This window comes from Protopterus annectens, chromosome 10.part0 (genome assembly GCF_019279795.1).
Source record: "Protopterus annectens isolate FY-2018-M chromosome 10.part0, PAN1.0, whole genome shotgun sequence".
Lineage (NCBI taxonomy): Eukaryota > Metazoa > Chordata > Ceratodontiformes > Protopteridae > Protopterus > Protopterus annectens.
Genome location: NC_056744.1, coordinates 584,816,710 through 584,838,925, shown reverse-complemented (window position 1 = coordinate 584,838,925; position 22,216 = coordinate 584,816,710).

Here is a 22,216-nt window from a genome sequence, read left to right as displayed (position 1 = left end):
ACATGGAATGTATCCATGTACATGGCCATGATTCACCCTCGGCAGAGTGCCATGCATATTAATGATGGTGCGCTGCCGACGGAGAGCATAGGAACAGGGGTATTGAATCTGTGTAGGGAGAAGTGTAGAGGCTACCCATGGTTGTGGATGCCTGGTCATATGTTATGCACAGGGAGAGGCTCCCTGTAATACTCCCTGCCACTGTTGAAATACTGTGAATTGGTTTAAATGTATAATATTTTATTTTAATGATTGTTTTTCCTCTCTGTATGTTAGCGCACTGTGGCATGGAGCAGAGCAATACCAAGCTGTGCTCACATATAGACAGTTGACACCTGCTACATATCTAAAAATAGAAACTGGATGTAATTAATTATCATAATTATATTTTTTGTAATTGCTGTTTGTGTAGTGCTTATACATACATAGCTGACAGCTGACAGACATCTAAAAATAGAAACCAGATGCAATTAATTATTTATTTCTGGGTCTATTTAAGTGTGTTTGTGTGGTGCAGCATGATACTCAGCAATGCTAGCAGCTAGCCCAGTAGTATATGTGAAGGTAGACTTGTTTTGGGAATATCCAAGTAGCTAAATGGGTAGAGTTACAGCCGTGTCTTTAGTAGGTCCTGGGTTTGAATCTGTAGCAGTCATAAGACGTCTAGAATTTAATTTAGTATCTATATATATATATATATATATATATATATATATATATATATATATGTGTGTGTGTGTGTGTGTGTGTTTAATTTTAAAAACAAATTTGTGAAATATGGCACTGTTGCCCTGTGCTAGCACTGCTTAAACACGCTAATGTCCACTACTTTTTGCGTGGTGCTAAGCTTCACTAAAACCTTGGTTGTGTGAGTTTTCACATTGTTTAGTTCTACTTAGCTGGTTTGTGTGCTGCTAAGTGATCTGGCTCTTTTTTGAATGTTGTTAAATGACATGTAAGGGTGGGAAATTAGGCACAATCGGCATAAATTCTGCCCCATTCTTTAGAGAATGCTTATCTGCTGATATGCCAGGTGGTGCTGGGGAAGATGCATGCTTTCAGGCTCAGAGGTGAGGTGTGCAAGAGTCCAGGATCTTTGTTGGGCTCCTGATAAAAAAAAAAAATTATGAACCTTTGTGATGACCTGAAGAGGAGAAAGGGGGAATCTTGGACACCTAGGTCTAAGAGACTAGAGATGGGCATGTCCCATAAATATGTAAGTATGTTTTCCACTGTTTTATCAAAATGCAAACTGAATGTCTGAAAAACTGGTATGCATCATGAACTGCTTCTCTTTCAACAGCTGCAGCTGAGAGGACTTGCAGTGTTGAGTCCCATGCTGTGCACCTGGCCAGGTTGAGCTGCAAGTGTGGTAAGTGTGGATTTATTATGCTAGCTGTAGTGCAATAAGCAAGAAAGAGCACAGCATTTACTGCAATAAAGTACATACAATAAAAACTGTAATGCAATAAATGGGCATGTTCATAGGTTCATAGGTTCATAGGTTTATACTAGGCTAACTGCCCTAGGGCATTAATAAGCCTAGCCCAAAGTTATGTGGCTTACGCCGCCCCTTATGTTAGAAATACTGTGCCCGTTAGTTTGTTGTGCCTCTGTCCAGTAGTGACACAGAGATGATTCCCGGGGTAAACCTATGATCTCCCATCCACTGGTCAAGATTTCTCTTGAACAGAGCCAGCGAGGTGCTCTGCCTCACATGGACCGGGATTTTATTCCACAGCATGGGGAGTCTCTGGGTGATAAATCAATCCCTCCAGCACATCCTATTTATATCCGTGCTAAGGTTTAAGTCTCTTGCTCTAGTGGTTTTGGTGGATTTGGATTTTTTGAGGTGGAGCATGTCCATTAATTCTGGGTTGGTCATGGCCTTGTATGTCAGGCACAGGTCACCTCTGAGCAGACGGTATGCAACTGAATAGAGTTGGAGTTTCTTCAGTCTGGCAGCATATGACAGGTTTTGGAGTCCCTTTATCCTTTTGGTGAGGAACTTTTGGGGTCTCTCCAATTGCTGCAGGTGCTGGGTGAGATACATCCCGAATGGGGCATTGTACTCGATCATTGGTCTGATAATTGAAGAGTACAGGGGAACAATGACCTCACTTGATCTGGATGTGAATCCCTTCATGATCAGGTGGGCAATGTAGAAGGTCTTTCGAACCACTTTAGCAACGTGGCGTCAAGCGAGAGGCCACTGTCAACCTGGGTCCCCAGGTCCCTGATAACCTCTTCTGTGCTTAGTGGGTTGCCACCTATATGGTAGCTTGGGGTTACCTTGTTTTTCCCGAAGGGTATGACTATACACTTTTTTGCGTTTAACTTCAGGCCATGGCTCTGGCACCAGCTATCAGTTTCCGTGAGACCCCTCTGAAGGATGTCTGTGTCCGATGTACTATCCACTATGGCACCCAGTTTGCAGTCATCCGCAAACTTTGTCAGCCATAGTCCTCCTATGTTTGCCTGTACTTCTGAGAAGTAGATGCCGAACAATAGGGGCCAAGGACTGAGCCCTGTGGGACTCCACTTGTAACCGGCTTGGAGTCTGACATGGCTCCAGCAACTCTAACCCTGTGGGTTCTGTCCTTTAGCCAGTTTTCAACCCATCTTGTGACATATGGGTTTACATTTAAGCTGGTAAGTTTCTCTATAATACCCAAGTGGGGTATTGTGTCGAAAGCTTTTGCAAGGTCAAGGTAGGCTGTATGGACTGCCTTTCCCTCATCAATGGCCTTGGTGACTGTTTTGAAGAAGTCAACCAAGTTCAAAAGGCAAGATCTGCCCTTGACAAAGCCAAACTGGGTTGGGTCCAAGGTCTGCAAGTCCCCTATGTCCTTGTTTATGAGTTCCATTATGATCCTCTCCATAGCTTTGCAGACCAGGCTTGTTAAGCTTATGGGGCGGTAATTACCAGGGTCCGTAGCGGCACCACCTTTGTGGAGTGGGACTACAGTTGCTGTACGCCACTCCTTGGGCACATATCCTGTGGCGAGGCTAAGATTAAACAGCTGCCTTATGTGCGGGTTTAGTTCTTCATTGAGTTCATGTAGCACACAGCCGGGGACCCCATCCGGTCCCATTGATGCTGTGTTTTTAGCTTTAGAGAGAGCAGCTTTCACCTGTGCATTTGAGATGTCTGGGAGGCTACTCTCAGTTGGGATAGTTATCTCTCCTTTTGGGGGGGAGAGGGGGGTGAAGTTTGCGCTGAACCTGTCTGCCAGTATGTTGGCTATGTCTGTGGGTTCAGTGATTTTTGTATCATTTTGGACTAATTCTGAGCATATCTGGGAGTTTCCACCCAGGTTTCTGACATAGCTGAAGAAGGCCTTATGATTGTCTTTTGAATCTATGGCAATTTTTCTCTCAAAGTTGGCCTTGGATGATTTTATGAGGGATCGTAGTTTCTTGCTAGTGCTGATCAAAGATGCCTTCCCTTTTTGGGATTTTGCTCTATCATGTAATAGCTTTCTCCTCTTATTGTAAAGTTTGTTTAAGGCTGGGGTCCACCAGACTGGATGTTTGCCCTTGGTGGAAAGAGTCTTGGTTTTATTTGGGATTGCCTGATCCATGCAGTCCTGAAGGTGTTCATAGAAGGCATTTGTAAGGGCTTCTGCAGCTTGGGTTGTGGTTTCCATTGGCTCAGGGGCCTTGAAGGATACCACACCCGTCTTGAGTATTGTGAAGTTTGCTTTAGAGAAGTTCTTCACTGTGGTCTTTTTTGTTTGGGGTGGGGGCGGGATGTGGATTTCTAGTGAGATTAGTTTATGATCTGATCTCACCAATGAGGGATATACTTCCGGTGTGGAGCATTTTGTCCCCATGTTCGTGATGATGAGATCTAGTATATTTTCTCCTCTTGTGGGGACGGTGACTAGTTGTTCCATGGCATTTGAATTTATGAACTCCGGGAACCTTTGGGCTAGAAAGTTTGGGCTTGAGTAATGTTCCCAGTCTATATTCGGGTAGTTGAAGTCACCCAATATGATGGTGTTTGGTGATACATTTATACCCTCCAGTGTCTTCAGGAAGGCTGTGTGGATTTCCTGAGTTTGAGAGGGTGGCCTGTAGCATGCTACAAATTGTAGAGCAGTTTTGCCTACGGTTAATTGCACCTGGATGGTTTCCGATGCTTTGTGCGTAGCCACCAACCTGGAGGTGTGGGTATCCTTGATGAATATGGATACACCCCCTCCTTTTGTGGTGTGGGGCCGGAACGCATGATATGAGATGAAACCTGATAGTGCCGGGGGTGCTCTCAGGAGCCTTGAACCAGGTTTCAGTCACAGCACAGACATCGATGTTCTCCATACTGAGAAAGGCCTCGAGTGCGTGCATTTTGAGATTTAGACTTCTGGCATTGAGCAGCATTACCCTTAGTTTCTTCACGTTTTTGTTTTCTAGGGTGGTAGGTTTAGAATTTGAGCCTTGCCTAAAAAAGGCACTATGGGGGTGGCAAGAGCCTTAGCCAATATCCGGAATCCCAGGGGTGACAGGTGCAAGCCGTCCCTTGCGAAGCAGCATGGCTTGTCGAGCATGTCATCCCAGGCAGACAGGCACTGGATCCCCTTTGAATGACACCAGAAATTAAGCCAATTGTTAAAGCTGATCATCTTGTCACTATATTGTGGCATCATTCTTGGTGAAGGAAGGATACTGCTCAGGGTCAGGGTCATACCTGCCTGGGCTACATAATCAGAGAACTCCTCTATGTCTCTTTTCATGTAGTCCAGGGAGGTACATCTCAGGTCGTTCACACCAGCATGGACAATGACTGTGTCATACTTGTACTTGCCGTGGAGTGACCTGAGTACTTGTGTTATGTGGCGGATTCTAGCTCCCGATAGGCAGCTTACCGTGACCTTCTCCTTGTTCAGCCTGGTGAGTGGGACGTCAGTGTGTCTGACTATGGAGTCACCTATGACAAGTATGCTTGGTGTTGTATTTGGCCTTAAGGGCAGTGACTGCTTTGCACACTGATTTTGTTGTTTATGTGTTGTTTGTGTGGTGTATTGAGTTTGCAGTTGCTTGGGTGTCTGCTTTGGAGGCCTCTGCTGTTTAGGTAAATTTTTACTCAGAGCCTCCGAGTATGTCTTAGTGTGTTTATGTGTTTGATTCAGTGGTGTGGTTAAGTTATGTGAGACTGGTATTGTGGTGTGTGTAGTTGCCTTCTCCTCCTGCCTGGTCTTGCCAGTCCTGAGTTGAGAGAGCTCAGCCTCCAGTTTGGCTAAATAGCTGCATCTCTCAAGTGTTAGTGTTACGTGGGAGGAGGAGAGGGTTGTCCGTGTACATGAGGCAATTGTAACATTGTCTCAGAATTCCCAGATTCACCAACTGGGCAGGAGAGGACGCCAGCATCTGACCCTTGACATGCTAGAAAGATTTATGAGTTGGTATGAGACAGAAAAGTAGTGGGCTTAGCAGGAAGTGGGCACTCCTGGGGGTTTTGCTAGTGAGAGATTTGTATAATATAGGAGTGCTTGACCTGCAAAGAGAATGCTTATAAGACAAGGGATATTCTTATAAGACAAGTGCTGAGCTTTTTGAGAAGAAAAAGCTATTTGGAACAAGTGCTGCACTTTTTAGTGAAGGTGTAAACTGTTTAGGTTCCTAACAGAGCAGTTCTAAGGGAAAAATTGAAGAACAGACTTTCTGGAGCCAGAAAGAGTTTAACCTTGTTTAACCGGCGCTGCCCGATGCTGCTCTAGTGGCAACTCCGCGCTAAATCGTGCTAAAGCACGTTAAAGCGTGCTTGATAGCAGGGGCTGGAATTGTAGTCCAATAAATGGCCAATTAGAGCCGTATTGAAATAAATGAACAATAACAATTGTATTGCAATAAATAATAAACAATACCAATAACGGTAAGCAAAAAGGTGTACAGCAGGATTGTGTTGTCATAACCATTGCAATAGAGCTGTATGTATTGCTTGTCTATGGTAAGGTTGCTGCAGTTAAGTATAATACTGTAATAGTTGTAGAATGCAAAACTAATAGCCTGCAAATTGTATTGTCAACTCATAGTATGGTCCAAGGCTGTCTCCAGGCCATTATCAGTCAAATAATGCTCTCTGTTCCTCCTACTCCAGGTATTAAAGGTATATAGGTGTGGTAGCCCACTCTATGGGCAGATATTGTGTGAGGACTTCACAGATATTTATCAGCAATACCAATAAAGCATTAAGCTGCATTGCTGATTCCTAAAGAAATATGTTTTAATACATGCAGTGCTGCTGTATTCCATGCATGTGTCTTCTACTGTACTGAAGTCAAGTATTACACTATAATAGTTCTAGAATGCAAAATGAATGCTCTGTAACATGTATTGCTGAACTCATAGTACAATCCAAGGTTGTCTCCAGGCCAATATGAGTTACATAATGCTCTCATTTTCTCCTGCTCCAGGAACAAAAGGTATATGGTTGAAGTAGCCCATGTTATGAGCAGATATTGTGTTTAGATTTCAAAGACACTTATCAGCAATACCAATAAAGTTTTAAGTAGCATTGTTGATTCCTAAATAAATCTGTCTAAATATTTCCAGTATGGCTGTATTCCTTGCTTGTCTGTGCTAAGTTGCTGCAGTCAGTTGTTACATCATTTGCAGATGTCTCCTGCAGTCACACCTATTGGGTTCTAGTCCCAAGCCTGCCAACTAAGGCATGACAGCTGTCTAGTTTATGTACTGTACACAAACATGCCTGTCAACTGTCACAATTTCTCATAATGTAATTAAAACTGTCTAATCTTTCTGTCATAGGATTACCAGAAAAATGATTACCTGGAATGCAATGTATTACCAAATCCGCTTACAGAACACCTTGGTAGTTATACAAGTCCACATTATGTGAAACTGTTCTATGTAGTTGTGTACCTGCATTTGTTATTGATTGGCCCATACTGTCCCATGCTAACAGCTTGAGGGGTATGCACGTGTTACATCAGCTATAGGAGAATTGTAGTCACTGTACTCAAAACCCACACTACACACCTGCAGAGTATTTATTATCAATGTTTTTATGGATATAATCTACATTGTCAGTAATGGAATGTTTTTCTCTCTCTCCCCTCCCCTTATCTTAATTTATTTATTATTGTTATTTATTATTATGATTTAATATTAACATATTTTGTTTAACTTTATTTTGGTAAAATGTGATTTATTATTGTTATGTTTTATTATGATTCAATATTAACATATTTTGTTAAACTAAAAAAAAAAGTCCAAAGCATACACTGTGAAGTAGTAGGAAACACTTTCAGTCAGCCAAACTCTTCAATTCAAGCTATTTTTATTCTTCAAAACATACAAAAACACAGACTGAGTGCTTTCATACCTTGAAACTGGGGACTTCATCAGTTTCAGTTTGGCTGACTGGTAGTGTTTCTACTACTTCACAGTGTAAGTTGGAAGAATAAAAACAGCTTGGACTGAAGAGTTTGGCTGACTGAAAGTGTTTCCTACTGCTTCACAGTGTATGCTTTGGACTTTTTTTAGTTATATTTTACACTGTGGTTACTTTTGTTTTTTTATCTGTGATATTTTGTTAAACTGTTTTGTTGGCCTTATAGTTTAATTCTTAATGGCATGCTGTTAACATACTGACTGTTATGTTACTTAATGTTGTGTCACACATAATAAACATTAATATGCATTTGGATCAATAAATATGATGTCCCATTCTGTTAATATTAACAATGGTCTGGTTATTACTAACCTTAACTTATTGCTATACCTCATTTACCACAGCGCATCAAGGTAGGCCGGTACCGTCTGACCTGCCTACCTTGCCTCCTCTGGCCATGGCACTGGTGGTGCCCACTCTGCTTCCCCTGCACTACCTGTGGTGTCAGGTAATACCATCCCACAGGTTGGGGGCAGTCTACCTTCTGGGAGTGGTGGTAGAGGGGAAATTGTCACCCGCGCTGAGCTGTAGGTTTTGGTGCACAGGACAGTCTGCAGTGGTTTTGACTGCTGCCTGTGCCAGATCAAGGACATGCTGGCAAACCTGGTGGGGCAGCCTCACCCTGGTGACTAACCTCCACCACTGCCACCCTCGCAGCAGTGAAGGAGCAGTGCTGAAAGTCCCATAGTTGGGGATGTGAGTCATGCTGCTGCCTTGTGGAGGAAAATGGGACTTAGATTCCTCAATACCTTCTCTATCTGAGGTGTTTACCCCCCTCATCTGTCTCACACCACCCCTGTCTGCTGTCTTGTCTGTCTGCAAAAGCATCCTTACCTACCCAACTTACCTCCCCAATATTTACCTATGTCCCTTCCCCAACATTACACTCTCACCTTAAAAAAAAATAATGGACAACAGTCTCCCCAAAAAATATTGTCTCATACATAGCTCTCCATTTTGCCCACATTTTTATTTTATTTAACATTTGTTTACCGGGAAAGTCCGACTTGAAACAAAGCCAATTTTGAGTGGAGGACTGGGGAGAAATGCTCCAGATGCAGGTCTTTGTAACATGGTAGGAAACTGGAGTACATGGAGAAAACCCACATGAATGCAGGGAGGAAATGCAGGCTCTACACAGAAGGCCCTCTAGACAAGAATCGAACTGGAGAACATCTTGCTGTGAGGTGACAACACTACCACTGCACTGCTCCATCGTCCGTGTCCACTAGACGCATGTTATTTGGTCCAATTGGCTTGATAACACAGTTTTGTTACCCTCACCCCTCTCTCTGGGGGTGAGAGTTGAAAGTCATGTATAGATTCTGTCAAAGTGCAGAGTTGTTGCTGTACAAGAAATGGATAGCTATGGTTCATTCCTACACCCCTTCTGCACATCTCTACCTGTCTTTCACTCTGTTTTCCCCCTGCTTGCACCACATTTCCCCACTTTCCTATCTCCCAATTTTTGTTTTCTTTATATTTTTTAGCATGACGCTGCATGACACCCCAAGTCAAGGATCTTCACTAACTTCAGCTAAATAGAGCTATACTGATTATATTTCCTTTTAAAATTGTAATACACACTTACAAAATAAATACCTGTCACATATTTCGAACCCAAGACCATCTCACCTGCAGACCACTGCATTAACCTGTCATGCAACACAACTATTAATTGAAATAGGTGGTTTAAACAAATCATGGTAATTACCAGTTACAGTCATTAGGCATGTTTCAGTGGAGCTGCATGCCACAGTGTGCCATGCAAACTTGATTAAAAAGTAATGGAAAAAATGGGAGTGTACCTTGGATGTGCAAATAGTAACCACTAGACAGCCAAAGACATAATAATGGATGTAAGTGAGGCCTGTGACAGCAGGTAAATGTGCTTTTTTTATCAGCAACATGTAGAAAGACACCTGCTAAGGCATTCATGGCAAAATACATATTCAACTGGGACCCTGGTGCAGAAATATATCTATATAAAGCAATGCACATACTGATGGATGTAGAAAATGTTTGTCACAGCCTGTATGTGTGCACATATATCTTGCAAATACACCTGCTGCAGCAGTGACTCACTAGTGCAGCCTGTTAAATGCCTTGCAAACAGTATGTTTTTGCCACACATAGTCCGGGGTTCAACTCCAGTGGTGCGTAGCAGTGGAATTATAGTATTGTGAACCCAGCAAAGAATGACTGAATTATGTACTCTTTAAAAACACAATGCATAGCAAATTAAATATCTGTAATTCACTGATGAAAGTCACAGGCCTGCAGATAGAAATACACTTCACATATACCTATAGCAAAACTGTAAGGGTATAAAATTTCACATAATTTATTAATATGCATTCATAGAGAAATTCAGCTCAGGTACTACGAATGAGGGCCAATAATATCAGAGTGCACCACACAATCCTTTCAAACTCAAAGTGCCAATTAGCACAGCTGCACACCTAACATAAACATTAGCTATACCGGCTTGTAACATGGGCTGCCCGCATACATGCTCCAAATTACTACCAGGTTGTAACATATGGCTTGACGGTCACCCAAATAGTGGACATATTGTTATATTTATCCCCCATGTTGCTCAAAAACACAACAAACAAGTGGTTTATTGCTCTGTTAATGATACCATTGCCTTACATACTTACCTTAAACACATAAACATATGCTTTAATTGGACTGGAAAGGGTATCCTCACTCTGGCTCTGCTTCTACATCAAGGCTGACACAACTCCCACAGTTACTCCTCCAGCTTATTGTCCTCCGAAGTGTTCACACACTCTGCCTATTCATATTACCTGCAGCAGCAGCTGCAGCCTATAGCACACCCATCTCTATGTAAAAGTTGCTGCTACAGACCTACCCTCTGCAATGTAGTCTCCTCTCCCCAATAATGTCCAGCACAACATATCAGAAAGGGTCCCTAATCTACTTGCAGGCCTTAGTATATATATATTGTACTTTGGTTGCATGTGATTGGCTAATGATAGTGCAAATCAGCTGGGTTGGCTGCAATTAGCATTTCAGTACCACACATTGGTTAAGAGGTGATCACCTACTGATGAGGAGCATGTTAAAAAGGCAAGCAGCTGGCTATGGGGAACCATTCTGTATGAGACTCCCTTCTCACAGGCCATGTGTATGCAAGGTATTAACTAACAGCATATATAAGTAGAGGTGTACTGCACTCCATCAGGTATGTAACCATCTTCTTTACATCAGGATGCAGATGTCTGATTATACTTACAGGGAATAGGGATTACACCAATAAGCATTTCTTTGAACTGTGATAATGACATGTCAATGATCTCCAGATTTGTTACACATACAGAGAATGTGCAAGACAGCAAGGGTGGAATGCATATTGTCAATGTGGCACACTGGGCTCATGGAACTCACTCTTTACAGTGGTTGCAATAGCTCACTGCTATTTGTTTGGCACAGTTGGTTTGACATATTATCAGGGGTTGCCCTTGGTGACATACTGTTAGAAAAATATGTATTTGAACATGTATAAAGTGCTAGTTTAAAAGCAAATAGTATATAATGCATTTTATTCTATTTACAATACGGCAATAAGAATGATTTTACATGTAATTGCTTGAAGCTTTGGAGCTGCAGTGTATTTGAACTCTGACCCTGGCAGTAGCCAGCTCAGCAAGCTTATGTTTTTCACTAATAATTATCTGCTGGGTCAGGAAATTAAATGTATAAAGCATTGAAAATCTTCTTCCTTCCTCTGGGATAATTGGCCTTGTGAATGTTATCAAAGATAAGACAGCTGCTAAAGTAAAGTTGCAAGAAGAACAAAGAAGTATATTACAAGACTGAACCAACTATTGTATTCGAGCAGGCCTGAAACCTTGAAGGAGTAACATTTACAGAAAGACATTATAACTAACCAGGTGCTTTGCAAGGCTGTATTATTCCCATGGGAAAACTTTTAAAATGTATAACATCAGCTTTTTCTTATGAAAAGAATATTGTAGACCATAGTGATGTAGGTGCTCTGTGACTAACCACGTCAGTAAGGTGGGCACAGCTTGAGTGTTAAACCTATATAAAATTGTGTATTTCCTGCATCATGTCAGACAAAACTCTGTACTTGTATGGTTTTTTGCCTCCTGGTGTACACTAGTAAACTTTTGCATCTGAGCCTCCTGTGTTGTTATCATTTGTTTTTATTTAACAGTTTGGTCCTTCGGTAAACGGAAGCCCTCAGACAGCTACAGATCAGAGTGTACCGGTGGTCGAATACTGCACAGGAGAAGCTACCGAAAACGGTTCTTCTTGAAACACAAAGACCTCTGACTGAATTGTCGTTTTGAGAGGCTGGTCACTTTCTGATCTGCGGCCAAAGAGCGGTCTCGAACTGGTCGACCCAGGAGGCTCAGGTAGGAAGATATTTGCCTTTTTTCTGTTTTAGATCAGGGACTAGGTTACAGTAAATGTCATTGTCAGAGATTTGTTATACAGATCAGGGACAAAAGGAAATTACTGTATATTTTGTCAGAGATCAGGGAAACAGAATAAGGTAGGCAGTTATTCTAGATAAACTGTGTAAGGAACTGAAATACCACGTGGTGAAAAGGGTTACGTAACATTTTCTTTTAAAATGGGAAATCAGTGCACTAAAAACTCACGAGATCCGCCCCTAACTGACGACGCAAAATATATGCAATTACAACAGACTGATAATGTAAGGTATTATACAAAATGGGTTAATAAATACGGATTTGACGGTAAATTAAATAAGATTTTATTAGTTAAACTTTTAAAACAGCTTAAATATGACACAGAAGGTGCGGCAAAAAACCAACAGCGATTAGGCATTCCTCAGGCACACAGGTGGATTGAGGAAGTAAACCGAAGGGAACAGAAAACTAAAAATGCTAAAACGTTATTTTTAGACAAAGAGGATAATAATACAGTAATAGCGACAGCCCCTCCCCCTCCACCCCCTCCAATGCCTTTTTCAGGATATGAAGCAGGAGGACAAGTGGGTCTACCGCCACGTTATCCTGAAGTCACAAGAACACTAAAACCATTTGTTAGAGATCCTATTGAAACTAGGTCCCGGACGTGTAAAACACTTGGGGACACAGACTTATATCAAATAGGGAGAAACACACTAGACGAGAGTGAGGAAGAAATCTGTCCACTAATCGAGGTACCAAATCCTCAGGCAGGACAGGAAGGGCAGGACCCAACTCTTCTAGTATATAGACCATGGACACCGGAAGATATTCGGAAAGCTACAGAGGGAATCCCTCATCCAAAAGTTAATTACACAAAGTTTTTACAAGATTTACAAGGTATGAGACTAAGTTACCACTTGAATGGGGAAGAAGTAGAAAAGGTAGTTAGACAGATTGTGGGTCCAGACTGGCACATGATTTGTGGCACCTGGAATCCTCGTAACGTAGAGCTTAAACCACTCCCACATAGTGACGCAGAATTAGACAACAGAGTGAAAGGTCTTACAGACCGAATTTCTGAAAAATGGAAACCTAGAGCAGATTGGACTTGCATTAACCAATGCATACAACAAGAGAATGAAACTGTAGATGGGTACTATGGTAGATTATTGGAATGTTTCAATAACCATAGTGGTATGGCTATTCCTGAAAATCAGACACATGATACCTCGTATGAACAGCAACTGAAAATGCGTTTTAAAGGTTGCATTGCACCTATCAGTAGCTTTATTACAAAGCATATGATAGATCATCGAACAAGTAGGCTACAAGCCTTACTTGAATATGCTAGACATGCTGAAAGACACTTTAATAGTAAAAAGGAAAAAGAAGACACAGGTCTTCACAGCTGAAGACGGAGCTGAGGTCTTTGTAGTACAGTCAGGAAAAAAGGGTAAGAAAAATACCCAGGGAAATAGACAATCTGACAAAAGGTCAGAAGATTTTGAAGAGAGAAAAAAGAAAGGTGAGTGCTTTAAGTGCGGAAAGAAAGGACATTTAGCAAGGGATTGCAGGCTAAATAAAAAGGTGACTACAGAAAATAAAGGTGATGAGGACTGACTATATGATAGTGATGAAAGTCAGAAATCATCAGGAAAGGCAAACAAACAAATGACAAATGTAAATGTAGTGGAAGGAACAGAGGAAGTGCAAGCAGATGTAGAGGATGAAGAAAGTGAAATTTTAGATTTGGCATTACTGAGCTTGGAGCTCTATCTGGAAGACACAAAACCGGAAGTTACACTTCTGGTGGAAGGAAGGGAAGTGAAATTCTTGTGTGACTCAGGAGCGTCACGAACTTTGATACACCCCTCAAAGTTACCAGAATATTCCGAATCACCTCATTATATATTAGTGAAAGCAGCAAATGGACAGCTATATAGGGAGCCACTCTCCCATGATATAGCAATAACTGACCCTGTTTCAGGTATGACTCAAAAAAGTAAAATTGTAGTTTCTGCAAAATGTCCAGTAAACTTACTGGGAAGAGATCTTATGCAGATATTTGGCATAGCGGTGGTTCCCACTATGCAGGGTATGGAGGCACAAAGACAAATGGATACTTTTGTGGTGCGACCGGAGGGTGAAACTTTTTACTGGTACAGCCAGGACCTAGTTACGACTGGTCCAGGGGCAGTGACCGAGGAACTGATGAATGTAGCCATCAGTAAGGCCCCCTCCCTTGACACTGATCAACAGCATTTGTTACACTGTACTCTATACTACTGTAGCATGCCAGGACCTGATAAAGAATATGAGCAAGAGTTATTCAAAAATCCTGCTAACAGATTAGTATTACGAACCTTGTATTGGAATACTGAGGGAAACAGTGTGGTAAGCTGTTCATTACCTCAGGAATTTATGACACTGTACAAATCTAATAGACTACCACATATCAGCTTGAAAAAGAATAAGCATGTGAAATGGGCGGACTTAGGAGAAAAAGTAACAAGATGGGAAAAACAAACTGATTTAGAATTATCAGAACAGGGAATACGAAAGCAGAAATTGAAGTGGCTAACACAGACACATCCAGCTGTACACTTACAAACTAATGAAGACAGCTGATTAGCATTCTTATTAGAAGAAGAAGAAAAAGCCCTGTGTGATATACCAAACATTCTTTGGTCAACAGGTAAATCAGATGTAGGACTTATTCAAACAGCAGGACCAGTAACTATTACACCAACATCAGCATTTAGACCACAGAAAAGACAATACCCCTTGAGGAAAGATGCAGAGCAATGAATCAAGCCTATAATAGCAGCATTACTCAAGGAAGGAGTACTGGTAGAATCTCTTGATTCACCATGTAACACCCCTCTATTTCCTGTTAAAAAAGCAAATGGGGAATGGCAGATGGTACAGGATTTACAAGCTGTAAACAATGCAATAATACCCAGAGCACCTACGGTGCCAGACCCACACACCTTGTTGAATGATTTGAAACCACAACAAAAATATTTCACTGTGGTAGATATAAGCAATGCTTTCTTTTCAATAACTATACATCCTGATAGCCAGTATTGGTTTGCATTTACATTTCAGGGTAAAAGATATAGCTATACTCGGCTACCGCAGGGATATTGTGAAAGTCCAACAATATTTGCACAAGAAATGGCAAGCAACCTGGCAGGGTTTACCCCACCAGGAGTTAGTCAGATTCTACTTTATGTAGATGACATCTTGCTAGCAGCCCCTACCCAGCATCAATGCAGGGAGGATACGATAGTATTATTGAAATTTTTAGCAGCACAAGGACACAAAGTAAACAAAAGTAAATTACAACTTTGGAGAAAATAAGTTAGATACCTAGGATATGTAATATCCAATGAAGGTAGAATATTAGATGAAGACAGAAAAACAGCGATTTTACAGGCACCTAAACCAGCAACCAAGAAGGAAATGATAACCTTCTTGGGAACGACTAATTTTTGTCGAAGCTGGATATCAAATTATGCTTTAGAATCTGCTCCACTGGCTGATTTTATATATAAAACACCAATGGCAGCACAAGATGTATTACAATGGACACCTGAAGCAGAAACAGCTTTCTGCAGACTAAAACAATTGATAGCTTCATCATTAGTTTTAGGTCTTCCAAATTACAACAAAAGATTTTTTCAGACCATAGATTGTAAACAGGGATACATGACGTCAGTTTTGACGCAACAGCATGGGGATAAGCAACGCCCCATAGCTTACTATTCATCACAGTTAGACCCAGTGGCACGATCGTTGCCTCACTGTGTGCAAGCAGTAGTCGCAGCTGCAATGGCAGTACAGGCTTCGGCCTCAGTGGTGTTGTTCCACCCTCTCACATTGAGATTGCTTCATGCAGTCGCGATAATTTTACTGCAAGAAAAAATAGCATATCTATCTCCTGCTAGACATCTTTCATGTATGACCATACTGCTGAGCCAACCTCATATGGTAATTGAACATTGTACAACATTAAATCCATCAACGTTACTTCCAACTCCTGTGGATGGCACACCGCACAGTTGCCTGCAGGAAATTGAGCAAATAATTTTGCCCAGACAAGACCTCACTGATATGCCCTTGGATGATGCTGAGGTGACATTTTATGTGGATGGCTCATGCAGAAAGGGTGCTACAGGGAAAAATCTAGTAGGATATGCAGTAGCCACAGATACAGAGATTTTAGAAGCCCAACCCTTGCAGCATAACCTGTCTGCTCAAGCAGCAGAACTGATAGCCTTAACACGGGCTTGCTCTCTAGCGAAAGATAAATGTGTGAACATATATACTGACAGTCAGTATGCTTTCTCTACAGTGCATGTTTTTGCACAACAATGGAAAAATAGGGGAATGATAACATCTAATGGTAAACTGATTAATCATGTGCAACTTATTTTGAACTTGTTAGATTCCATTCAGTTACCTACTAAAGTAGCTATTTGTAAATGTTTAGCTCATACAAAGTAACAGGATAGAATTTCAAAAGGAAATGCAAAAGCTGATGCAGCTGCAAAGCAAGCAGCCTCAGACTCAGAAACTTTACTTTTAACCGAGGAATTACAACCCTCTGAGATTTTAGATCTAGAAATGTTAAAAACAATGCAGACACTAACTACAAGAGCTGAGAAACAAAAATGGGAAAAACGAGGTGCAATCCTCGAAAATGGACTGTATATCTCCAAAGAGAAAAAAACAATATTGCCGTCTAATTTATTTAGATATGCAGCTTTGTTGAGCCATGGGCAGTGCCATGTCTCAACAGGGGGGATGGTACAGTTAGTAAATCAAATATTCCAAACATATGGATTCACAAACTTTACACAAAAATTTTGTACAGCATGTCATATCTGTAACAAACATCATGCACAAGATGCATTCAAACCCAAGCAAGGGAGTTTTCCTATACCATCATATCCGTTCCATGCTATCTGTATGGATTTCATAGAACTGAACAAATGTGAAGGGAAAAATACTGTTTAGTAATTATAGACATGTTTTCCATATGGGTAGAAGCTTTTCCAACTAAAAATCCGGATGCAGCAACAGTGGCAAAGGCCCTAATAAAAGAAATAATTCCTAGATTTGGCATACCGGAAAGAATCTATAGTGACAATGGGACACATTTTGTTAATCAGATGATTCACCAACTTGGGAGATTCTTTGGGATCTCCTTGAAGAATCATTGTGCTTACCACCCACAGTCTGCAGGACTGGTGGAAAGGTACAATGCAATTTTAAAAAGCAAGTTAAGAAAGTTAGTAAACGAAACACAGAAGAATTGGATTTGCTGTTTGCCTTTGGCACTGCTGAGCATGAGAACAGTTCCAAATGTAAAGGGTTTGACCCCCTTTGAAGTGGTATTTGGAAGGGCATATTATGTGCCACAGTGGAAAGCTCTCATGCCTGCAGAACTAGAGGCTGACAGCTCATTAGCTAGCTATATGAGGAAACTGTTAACAAATAAAACTGTTCTGCAGTTGAACTCTTTTTCAGATAAAAGACAGACCAGACCATTGGAAGCAGTGCTGACTCCGGGGTCCTGGGTGTGGTTGAAGGTCACGAAGAGGAAGAATTGGGCGAGTCCAAAGTGGGAAGGACCATACCAGGTGCTGTTGGCAATGCCTACTGCAGTCAAAGTTGCTGAGAGGTCGTCCTGGGTCCATCTGACGCACTGTAAACCGGTAAAGAATTTTCAGCTTGATAAACATTTTGTGACTGACACACAACAAAGGCAGGATGGCCAAGAGCAAAACGAGTAAAAATACAGATCAACCCCAAAGATGTTATTTAATCATCTTGCTAACTATGCATTTATTGACTATAATTGTGATGACTTTCCTTCTGTTGTGGTTTTTCCTACATATAACCACACAAGTGTAAGTGGAGAGACGTGATGAACTGTCTATAGACTGGCATCCAAACTTTAACACATACCTAGCTATGAAGCGTGTATATGTAGAGACTATGAACATTTCAAATTGCTGGGTTTGTACTGCTATACCAACAGCATATGGAGGACTGTTGATGTCCGCTGTCCCCTTAGGGATAAATGAGAATTGGGAAAATTTACTTTTTGATACAGGTTCTGTAAGATCACAGGACAAAATTGCATTGTATTTGCCTATTACACAGAAGGGAATTGTATGTTTCTACAAGAATGATACACTCCAAGTGGGTTGGAGTAACTGTAACATAACTATATCTTATAAATGCTATATTAAAGCTAAAGATAAAGGTACTGTTTGTAATACAAATTATGATTCATATTTGAGCTCAATGAAAACAACATTAAAAGATGTGCAGAGAAATCCTGTTTTACATAAACAATTATCTGTTATAGATAAGAAAATGTTTCATTCAGAATTAACCCGCATCAGTACTAAAGTAGAAAACTGCAGTATACAAATGGCTACCTGAGAATTGGTTCGGCAGTTGTTTTTTGGGTTATCTGGTTCCGGCTATAAGGCATACTGCAGAATTACCTCTAGGTAAGATACGAAATGTAAGAGATGTAGCCCGAAAACCTGAAGATCCAATCGGAAAACCTGTAAATCCAGTGGGAAAAATCGAAGCTGGTTGGAAGGACCATCATTCCGTAAAAAATAAAGAAAAATTGACTCATATGGACTTGAGTGACAGTGTTATATCCTGGGCTGGAATACTTCCACCATATGGAGCAGTCAAATCGATCTGGGAGTTGAGAAAGCTGTCAAAACTTCTCGAAGTAATGAGTAACGCAACTTTTTCTGCTCTCGAACTAGTGACTGATGAACTGAATGCAATGAGAACTGTTGTGCTACAAAATCGAATGGCTCTTGACTTCACCCTAGTGGCGAGAGGTGGTACGTGCGCTCTTATCAAAGAAGAATGCTGTGCGTTCATACCAGACAATCGACATGAGATTAATGACCACCTAGAGGTAATACAGCAGGTATCGGCCATGACTGAACCAGGCCCAAACCCACTGATGAACTTTTTCCAGAGTCTGTTTGGTGGGTGGGGTTCTATCCTAATGAATATTTTGATTGCTATTTGTGTTGGTCTGCTCCTATTGGGAGCATGTGTCTGTTGTGGCATCCCCTGCATGAAAAGATTAGTCAAAGATTTTGTTGATATATCTGTAACTGAAACTTTGTATCAAGACATTGAATTGGAACTATTAATTCCAGACGAAACTCTTTCCAAAATATAAACCAAATGACTTGCCTAGTTGAAAGTCCTTAAGGGAGAAGGCTAGGGGATGATAAAACATTGTTTATATTTCTGAATAGAATAAAAAGTATTAAAAGGGAGGAAAATGTTAGAAAAATATGTATTTGAACATGTATAAAGTGCTAGTTTAAAAGCAAATAGTATGTAATGCATTTTATTTTATTTACAATATGGCAATAAGAATGATTTTACATGTAATTGCTTGAAGCTTTGGAGCTGCAGTGTATTTGAACTCTGACCCTGGCAGTAGCCAGATCAGCAAGCTTATGTTTTTCACTAATGATTATCTGCTGGGTCAGGAAATTAAATGTATAAAGCATTGAAAATCTTCTTCCTTCCTCTGGGATAATTGGCCTTGTGAATGTTATCAAAGATAAGACACAGCTGCTAAAGTAAAGTTGCAAGAAGAACAAAGAAGTATATTACAAGACTGAACCAACTATTGTATTCGAGCAGGCCTGAAACCTTGAAGGAGTAACATTTACAGAAAGACATTATAACTAACCAGGTGCTTTGCAAGGCTGTATTATTCCCATGGGAAAACTTTTAAAATGTATAACATCAGATCTTTCTTATGAATAGAATATTGTAGACCATAGTGATGTAGGTGCCCTGTGACTAACCACATCAGTAAGGTGGGCACAGCTTGAGTGTTAAACCTATATAAAATTGTGTATTTCCTGCATCATGTCAGACAAAACTCTGTACTTGTATGTTTTTTTGCCTCCTGGTGTACACTAGTAAACTTTTGCATCTGAGCCTCCTGTGTTGTTATAATTTGTTTTTATTTAACATATACTATAATAGACTCCAATATCAGCTGTATGAATATACAGCAGTATCTGTCATGGCACACACATGAATACCTGACTATCGCTAGTATTCTAGTTGTATCAACACACACTTAGTATGTTTGCACACTGTGGAATATGACATGTATGATCAAGAAGTGGATATTGCCAGCCATTCTGTCCTTGCTGTATCTCTACATAGTGTACTTCCATGTATGTGATCCTGACATGTGTTCCCATGTTCTTGTCTTTCAGGGAACATGTATGCAAGATGCAGGGATGCAGAGAATGAGTTAACAATGGAAGGCAACATCTACATCATGAACTCCTACTGTACAGGGGGAGGCATGGCAGGGAGCAGTGGGAGGCATTGTGGGCTGACTTTGTCTCTGATGTCAATGCCACTGGTTATCAGAGCAGGATATATGAGGAGGTTTGACATCATGCAATGGATATGATCAATGCCACATGCAGAAGAGCAGCAGATGTAGCCAGGGATCATGGTACCACCGGTGGATGGCCTGCAGTGGAATACCCACTCTCAGCCATTGAGGAATTCCTGGCAAATCTAGGCACACACAACAGCTCCCAGGCATCCATCACAACTTACATTGTGGATCTGAGTGCCACAGTGTCCATGGCAGAGAACCATGCAGGTAAGCTTAGTTTGATTAGCATTGGCATACTATAGCATTCAGTGTGTTAGGGCATACATAGTCTTATGTGGGTGACAGGTCTGTCTGCTTTTGGTGGGCGGGAGAAAGGTTCCACTGCAGTTTGACAGTCATGCTCAGATTTTGATCGATATAACAATTAACACAGTAACTAACTACTGAAAATGTGAGCTACATGGATGTATTACCTTGTGGTGGTGGAACATGTGGTGGTACTGACATTACCTCTCCCTCAACTTTTTACAGGTCTGTCAGGTATTGGCCAACCTCATGGACCTGCTCCTGGTAAGCATAACATTGTTTTGTTAGTTATGTAAGTTTACAGCAGTGTAATCCCTAGACTGTCATCCCAGGCCTGCTGCCTGCATTGCTGTACTGTCAGCATGACTGCCAACAGCACACATATATTCTGACTGTACACATGTTAGACTCATACCTATGCCTTGCAGTTGTGACTACACTGATAGATGTGACAGTATTGTCAGGACACTACAGAGTATCATATGTGTCCACTGTGCAGAGTCTACACAAATTTCAACAGTGTACCTCACTGTTGCTGATGAGATTGCAGTATAATGAGATGTTATGTTCAAGTAACTACAGCTGTTAGTAGGACAAGTACTGACCTCATGTCCTACTATATGAGTTTGGGTTTTCAACAGGTCTGTCATAGTGATGAAAGTGTATAGAGCCTTACATATATCCCAACATAGTACTGCAGAGTATAATAGTGCTGGTATTAATGTACTGCTTTTTATTTCTTATCACAGGTGACCAGGGAGGTTGGTGTCTGTCCCCTGCACAGCCTGATGTCAGTGTCTCCTTAGACTCTGATGATGATGGTGACCACAGTGTGGCACAGATGGGGGTTTTAAGGGCTGAATCTCTCCCACAGGTTGACATCCCTATTCTACCTCATCATCATTGCACACAGTTAATATGCCCACACATACCCAGTCCCTGGAGGCCACAGATATTAGACAGTCAGTGGGTGGGGACATTTAATAGGAAAGTGTGGCAACTATGGCTCCAGTAAGTGTAGACACTGGCCATAGCCAGACAGCTGGTGAGGTCCCACACAGGTGGATTGACAGGGCTGGTTGTAGGAAGCCTGCTGTCTGTCCACTACCTGTTGCAGTTGTCACATCATGGGTCACTCGGTGCATGTTTCGGCCATCATGAAGGCACAGGTACATTCTCAACAGAACACCAGATGTATGCTTACAGTTATTGATGCAGCACAGTCTGACATCCATGACTGCCTCCACTGCATTAGGGACACCCTGGATCAGTTCTCTGATGCAGTGGACAGCAGGTGGGTTGAGACATGTCTGTCTTGGCACATTGTCTGTGCTGGAATGTGTGGCTGGAGTTGTGCATTGGACTTGTGAACATAGGTCAGCAACCCCATCTGCTTAGATTCCACATGGCCATGCACAATCACACTCCTGTAGTGGCAGTACATCTAGCCCTATAGAGGGGAGTGTGCTGTCCACACCATGACATGGCAGGCCATGGGCTCATGGTCCTGGGTGTTCCCATGTAGGACATGGTCCCAGCAGACAGCAGTCACCATCAGGTACTAGCACCACTTCTGACCTTGGGCATGGGCCAAGCAAGTATGCAGAGTTCTAAACTCATGCATTA